The following is an 8,510-nucleotide window of genomic DNA, read 5'->3' as shown; positions in this document are numbered from 1 at the left end:
AGATTATAAATACAAACAAAAAGTAGGATTCTTTATTACTATGAAAAAACAAGTAATATTTATTAGAATTTAACAAAAAAAACATGGATATTTCAAAATATCGATATATCGATAATGAAACATCGATAGTATAAATGCCTCGAAGCAAAAATATCGATTCTTCTGCAGGAAACCTTTAAATATGCATAATATAATGTTTTTAAATAGTTTTAATGAAACGGCGTAACTTCCGGCATGCCCCACACTTAGGTACCCCATTCTGCCCCACACTGCATATTAAAACAAAATGCAATGTTTACAAGTTATTGTAAACAATTAAACAATCTATTCTATTGGAAATTACTCTAGAATAAGTACTGAAAAAGATCCCACACTTGCCAAATTAAATGCATTATCCCAAAAAGTTTGGAGAGCACTTTAATTTTGAAAAAAATTCATATTTTTTTTGCTTAAAACTTAAAAGTTGTATAACTTTCAAAAAAAAAATTTCTTTGGAGTGTCTTCATAATTAATAACAGTTTCTTATCAACATGAATGATATATGTCGAGGGAAAAAAAATTAAAAGTACCTATCATGGAAAAACAGAGGTACCCCATTTGACCCGCCTACCCCATTTTGCCCCACTCTCCCCTAGTAACAGAAACATTACCGGAAAATGTAAAAACGAAGGAGCCTACCGAAAACAATAATGTCAAACCATCGAAGAAAATATCAAGAAGTATTGAGTTTGATAAGGAAAACTATCAGACAGAAGTAAGTAATTTTTTTAGTTCATTACTTAGAAATTTTTAAAGTTTATAACGAAGATTATATTCATTTTTAAAAATTATTCATAGAATAATGAGAAACATCAAAACAAAGTAGTGGATCATACAACTCCTACCGAAAACAATTGTGACAAACCATCTAAGAAAAGATCAAGAAGTATTGAGGTTAATCTGGGAAACAATCAGTCGGAAGTAAGTAATTTTTTAATTTATCGCTTAGATATTGTAAAAAGTTAATAATAAAGATTATTTACACTTTAAAAAATTATTCATAGAATAATGAGAAACCTCAGAACGAAGTAGTGGATCACACAACTCCTACCCAAAGTAATCATGTCGGACTGTCGAGGAAAAGATCTAAAAGTATTGAGGTCAATCTGGGAAACAATCAGACAGAAGTAAGTAATTTTTTTAATTTATCGCTTAGATATTGTAAAAAGTTAATAATAAAGATTATTTGCATTTTAAAAAATTATTCATAGAATATTGAGAAACCTCAGAACGAAGTAGTGGATCACACAACTCCTACCCAAAGTAATCATGTCGGACTGTCGAGGAAAAGATCAAAAAGTATTGATTACAATGAGGTACACAATCAGACAGAAGTAAGCAATTTTTTTAGTTTATGGCTTAGATATTGTGAAAGTTAATAATAAAGATTATTTGCATTTCAAAAATTATTTATAGAATAATGAAAGACAACCAAAAGAGCAGAACAAATTAGTTGATCATATTATTTCAACTATAGAAAAGAATAAGACCCCAGAATTAATTGTAAATGTCCAGCAACCAGCGAAAAGCAAAAGATTAATCGATCCTGCCAATGGAGGAAATTCTGTCGAAAAAACAACAGTGGGTAATAATAGTTATTTTTATTTTTTTATTAATAAATATGTAACACGTTATATATGTATTAGCAATCTTGCAAACATAGACATTTAAATTGAAAAAAATCAAGTGCTTTCCAAACTTGTTATAAAAATATAAAAACTTTACAAAATTGAATTTAATGAATTAAATATTTATATTTATACATTTTTCTAGATAAAATTCGACTTAAATAATGAAAACCTTTTCAATTTAAACAAATTTGGAATAATAATCATAAATTGAATTGTTTTTATAAAAAGTTATGATAAGTAAATATACTTTATGTCAAAAACTGTATTAAGAATCTCAAAATCACACATTTCAACAAACAAAAAATTGATAAGTTCAAACATTTGCGATTTGAACTTTTGTGTAGAATAGTATCTCAACTTTTTCTTCTATTTACTTTGTTTAACAGATAAAATAAATACAATAGGAACGTTAAGTGACATTGTTGGAAATTACAAAGAGGAGTATCGAAATTTTAATGCAAAACTTAAGTCATTGAACCAAAAAATTCAATCAATTAATGATGCTAAACTTGAGGTGGAAAACAAACTTAATGATAAAGAAATGGAACTTCGTCGAGTGCAAGCTGCAATTTTAGAATTGAGAGAATTGAACGAAAGTCTTCAATACAAAGTCATTCAAAAAATGGATACCGTTAACGGTAAGATGTTTAAGATTTCTTTATCACTAACAAAATATAATCGGGTTTGCAAGATTTTCTATTAATAATTACAAATTAACCTACTTTGTAATACAGAAGTTCTTAAACAACACTGTAAGGCTATGCAAATTCAAGAAGAATCAATGGAATTACCTGTCGGAACATACAGTTCCAACAGAATGGAAGTGAGTAATGTTAATTAATTGATATACACCCCAGACTTCGAAATCATCCATTAAAACCTACCATTTACTACTATTTTTAAGATTAGATACCATTTGAATACGTTTCTTTTAGATTTGTGACACTAAGAGATCCTTTTTTCTTTTTTTTTAGAATTTACACAACTTTAAATTCATTAAAAATTGAAGTAATAACATTAATAATTTTTTAATAAAATTCTTCACAATCTTTAATAATATTCAATTATTTTCATGAATTATTAAATTTTTCAAAAATTCTACAATTTAGAAAATTGTTTACAAAATTATTTGAAACAAATTAATTATTTTTCATTATTTTCGAAATTTTTTATGCAGAATTTAATTTTAAGAAAATAATAAATTGTTCAATACATTATTTCTTTGCATTTGAATAAGTTAATCCTCTTAGTGTTTTCTGCACAAGAATTTTTTAAAAAATGAATTTTAAATAAAACTTTAAGTAATATTGAAATATGTATTAGAACTGTTATAGTGTGAATTTTTAGATATTGAATTTGAAAATAGGTTTTACATTGAAATTATTTAAATTTTGAATAATTTACTTTAGAAAATAGTTTTTACGTTTCATAGGATTTCATTTTTTACATTCAAAATTTATTTTGAAATATTATCGTATTCTTGAAAATTCTAACTAAAAACTTGGAAAATAACTGCATTTTAGAGAATTTTTGAATTGATGTTATTACGAGGATAAGAAAAAAAAATAATTTTTTATGAAAATTGGGAAAAAGTTAGGGAATTTCTGAATAAAAATTTTGGAGAAACAATTATTTTTTAATCGTCAAACTTTAATAGTTAACTACTTTTTCCAGTCATAAAGCTATTTTTTTAAAAATAAATTATTAAGTCTGAGACGTGTACACTTACCTAAAACTGATAACATGGAAATATATTAAATAACATACCTATTTGTTCTACAGATGCATATGGGAAGGGGCCACTGGATTACTACTGAAACATATGCTGAAATAATTACCAAGGGAAAATCATTTCCACATATCGTGAGACTAATTTCTTTGCATATGTTTGGAATAGAGATATTAAAAAGCAGTACAGTGACTGGTTCCAATAGTAATCGTTCTAAAAAAGGAGTTAAGAAACCCATTACAATTTTAAATTCAGAGAAACTTCTCGCGATAAGAGGTACGTAATAACAAATAAGTGTAAATTTACTTTTTCTCTTACAATAAATTAATTTTTTTTTTGTAACTCAAAAAATTTTGAATTTAACAATAAATATAAAATTTACGTTTTTCTAAAATATGTTTAAAACTGCTGTCAAATAAAATTCATATGTTGAACCTAATGTCTATTTTATTTGTTTACATTAAAATTGAATTTTTTTCAGATTTCTACAGTTTCTTTTTGCAAACAGAAAAAAATTATAATCGTACAAAAGCTGATATGGAAGCCTGTAATATTTTCAAGTACATATCAAGGCAAATTGCGGATCTGAAGTCACCTCCTAAAGAAAAAGGTTTTTCTACTAATTTACAAATAGATGCGTGAAAAAGTTATAAAATTAATTTTTTAGAATATTTATTTGACAGTATTTCAAAATCTATAATTTTTTTTAGATAAAATAACGCTTCTTCGAATTTTCATTTAATTTAAAAATTTTCATTTGGAAGATTATTTATTAGGTTTAGAGAATATTAAAAATAATTTTTGTTAGAGTAATTTTTATTTTGATAAATCATTATTGTTTAACAGAATAAGTGTAACTATATCAAGAGATATTATCTATTTTGCAGCTAAAAAGAGCACAAAAAGCATTAAAAAATTACTTGGAACTCAAGACCCAGCGGTAGAAAGTCTTTCGACTGACGAGAATGGGGAACTTTTAGAGGAGAACAATAACAGCGAACTGTTTGATAAAGAAGAGACAGTAGAGAGTTTTAGTGATGAATTACATGAAGATGAAATCATTGAAATTCTATACGAAGTTGAAGAGTCCGACCAAGAAACTTAAAATGTTCCGATTACAATTCCACTAGGTACTATTTTATTACAGTTAATCATAAAAATGTAATACACAAATGAACTTTTTCTTTAAAAAATTATATGGACAGTCTTTTTTACAGATGAAAGTAAATGGAAAAATAATATGCAACAGATATGTGGCTGTGGGTTTTTATTAACATAAGTTGTGGTATGTACAGAATATTGTCGTCTTAATGAGACCATAATTTCTACTCTTATTATTAATTTTAGTACTTCAGGCATCGGATTGTACCACTTTTTTTATTTATTTAAAAAAAAATTTGCAACATATTTAACAAAATAAGACTCACTTTGTGTAAAATGTCACTCCTATACAATTAAATTATTTTAAAAATCTAAAAATTAATTACATAAACCATTTTAAATTGAACATTCTTTAAAATTTAATTTAGAAATTTTTAACATTAATTATGTTTAACCTGATAATGTTACACAATAATACTAATTTAAAACATTGTTTTCATTGCAGATGATCGCATAATAAAAGTCAAGAGTGAAGTTCGTTTCTTTTGCTGGGCGAAGGAAATGTTAATTCTAAATTCCATATTTTTATTTTTTATGATATATTTTTTACCAATAATAATAATACATTATAAAAAATTATTATATTATAAAATAAGGTTTTTAAATATTTGTATTAAATAAAAATTTATTTAAAATGAATCAATTTCTTCCAATCCTTATTACAAACGATACAAAAAACTCAAGTCCAATAATGTACTTTTTACATGAATTTCTAAAAATTATTTATTATTATAAGTTATTTATTTTAATTATTACTATTTTTTTATTTAATTTTATATTATATTTTCTATTAATAAATTATATTACACCATTTTTTTTAATTATATGTTAAAAATCCTTAATCATTATTAATAATAAATTTATTGTAATTGTTAATATTATTTATTTAATCAACTTTAACACATTTAATTAAAATATCTTTTTAAATAATCTACTTACCTTTCATTGTTTTGTTTTCTCCATTTGAATTTGCCACAATTCTCTAGTAACTTTCTGTTGGTAACAGTAGATTTCTTTTAGTCCATTTAAACTTAGCACTTCATTTATTCACATGGTAAATTCAGTTGCGCTTGTCAAACTTTGCTTTTACCAATTTTTAACAAAAAATAAAAAATATTCACTGTTTCTTATTGAAATCGGCATGTTTACATTCCAGGACAATTGTGCTATCAATTTATAATGTGTACTCTGTTCATGTGATTTTAATTTTGATGCTAAAATAAGACCGTATTGGGTGGATGAAAAAAGATTGAGTCAAACGTCCCAATACGGTTTTTCCTCGAATCCGTATTGGCTCAGAGCTTCACTCAATTCCTAAACGCTCCACTCAATACTTCTTTTTTTACTGGGTAATCATGAGAATATCGCAGTTATAAATAATTCATATCCAATAATAAAACATGTAAATTCCGACAGTCCTACTATCAAACTAAGAAAAGGAAAACCCCCGGGTAAAATCAAATCTTTATGTGAAGAACAATTTGATGTGAAAAGTGCAGAAGGAAGAAAAGAAGAAGCATTTAGTGGTCAGATGGTAAATGAAGACGTCATCATTTTAGCAGATACATATGCTGAGGAAGAAGAATTTCCCATAAATAAGACTTTTTCATCTCAAAGAAGTGTAAATCAAGAAAGTTTAGAAATGATTGAAAGAAATAGCAAATTATCAGAAAAACATCAAAAATATTTTTTTGATAAATTTTTACTCGAATCGAATGAGAAAAACGAAATAAAAAATAAAGAAGTATACAAATTCAAAAGGAAAACAGATACTATAAACATGGAGAAGAAAAAGAAGACAATGACACTAAACACTCTTACTCAGCAAAATTTTCGCACAACAAGACTATTGCCATTCACACAGAAGAACATTTTGGTGAACCTAAATTCAGAAATAGATGACAGAGGAAGAAAATGGATTATTTTAGTGAAAGCAATTATTGAGGAAAAAGAAATCCATCTGGTCCAATACAAAGGAATGAATCGTAGTAGAAATTTAAAGCACAAGTTAAATGTGCATTATTTTCAAGAAAATAAAATATTACGAAGCAAAACACCAAAAATACTAGAAACAAAATTTAGCTTCAATAGGTTGGGTACCCAGTAAGAAACGAAAAATTGAAAAGGATTGAAATAATTCAAACTCTGTATGGTGTAGTAGAAATTATCCAATACTTTTGAATGCCATTTCTGTCCAATACTTTTCTATACCATGATAGGACCACGTTTCGTCTAAAAATGAATGCTATTCAATTCTTTTTGTAATTGTTAACAAAGACAAAATTTTTTTCTGAATGCTTTTCAATCCCATCCGAAATTATTACAGCCTGTCATTATATCACTTTTCAATTTTTCATTGGAACCGCGTTTCTGCATGCATTCAAGCAATCTTCTGGATTTTTGTAATTTATAAGATACATACGGTGTCAGATTTTGTAAAAAGTGTTTGTGTTCAAAGAAAAACTTGCTGAAAAATTGATTGTTTACCAATTTAACGTCATTTAAACGAGTCAGGGCCGTTATTCTGTTAGACAATAAATCATAACCTAAAAATTTCAGAGACCTTTAAACACTTTTAACCCTCTTAATTGATAATTTAATAATTATTCCTTTTTAAAATAGCAAATAAATTCATGAGTGCAGTTATTTGAAAGTAATTGAACATTCTATATGTCAACAATATTAGTATTATATTATTATACTACTGTCGCGGAATTCAGAAGCATAGGGCAGAAATGTCATTCAAAAGGATAGAATTTTTTTAATGCTTCTTAATCTTTGCTTTCTTACTGGGTATTCAAGAGGATTGATATCGTTACTTTTCATATTGCTCTCACTGGATAGAAAAGTATTGGACAGAAATGGCATTCAAAAGAATAGAATCTTTTTAATACTTTTCAATTTTTCGTTTCTTACTGGGTATCGGTTGAGCATAAGAAAGCTACTTTTATTTGGCTAATAAATAACATAAACGAACTATATAATAATCGTTTAATTTAAAATAAAGAGTACTTATAAAAAACGTAATAGTAAACATAGAACATAGAACAAAAAAAAAGTATATCATAGCTTATTATACTTATTGCTTCATTAAATGGGATATAGAATTTAAATGGGTTTTTCTCAATGTTACAAGGGATGCATTTGGAGTTGTTAAGTGACGCACATAGTAAAAGAAAATTAATACATAGGTATAAATACAAAATATGCATGCTTTTTAAATGTTTACTAATAACAGAAGTAGGTTATTTTTTTTTGTAAAATTTTTATAGATTTTACATGTGAGTGTTATTGGGGTAAATTTCAGTAAATATCTTTTGTCCCGAAATAATCTCTGTATAAAACATTAACAACATAAATTAAATTACTTGTAAATATTCAGTTTGATGCTATAAATAGACATAAACTTCCTTTAACACAACATTAATGTTTTAAAATAAGAGTAAAACTAGATTCCAATTTTTAGTAATATTGACAAACAAGTCAAATTATAACTTAACTATAACACTTGTCCTTTTCAAGTAATTTTCGTTAAGGATTTTATTTTATTCATAACCGACTGTATTAAATTCGTAATTGAATATATTTAATGAAATAATTAAAATTAAAAGCCTTACATACAACTTTTTTTTACAAGGAAATATCGAATACTATTATTTTATTGAATAACCATCGAAATTTCAAGCTTAATTACTAATAAAACAAATTACATTTAAGCACTAATCAGATTATGCTTTTGACTAACTTGTAAAATGTAAAATATTTGCAAATAATATTTTTAAGAGAATTCTTTAATACAAGACAGCACTAAAGAAAATAAGCCTTAAAGTTTAAAAAAAACAGTAAACATATGTCACTAACATTAATAAATAGCTAACATTAAACTACTAATATTAAAAAAAAAAAATTTTCTAATGACTTAATCACAGAAAGACAAATATACTCAAATA

This window comes from Leptopilina heterotoma, unplaced genomic scaffold (genome assembly GCF_015476425.1).
Source record: "Leptopilina heterotoma isolate Lh14 unplaced genomic scaffold, ASM1547642v1 Lhet_190, whole genome shotgun sequence".
Classification (NCBI taxonomy): Eukaryota; Metazoa; Arthropoda; class Insecta; order Hymenoptera; family Figitidae; genus Leptopilina; species Leptopilina heterotoma.
Note: the sequence above shows the minus strand (reverse complement) of the source record.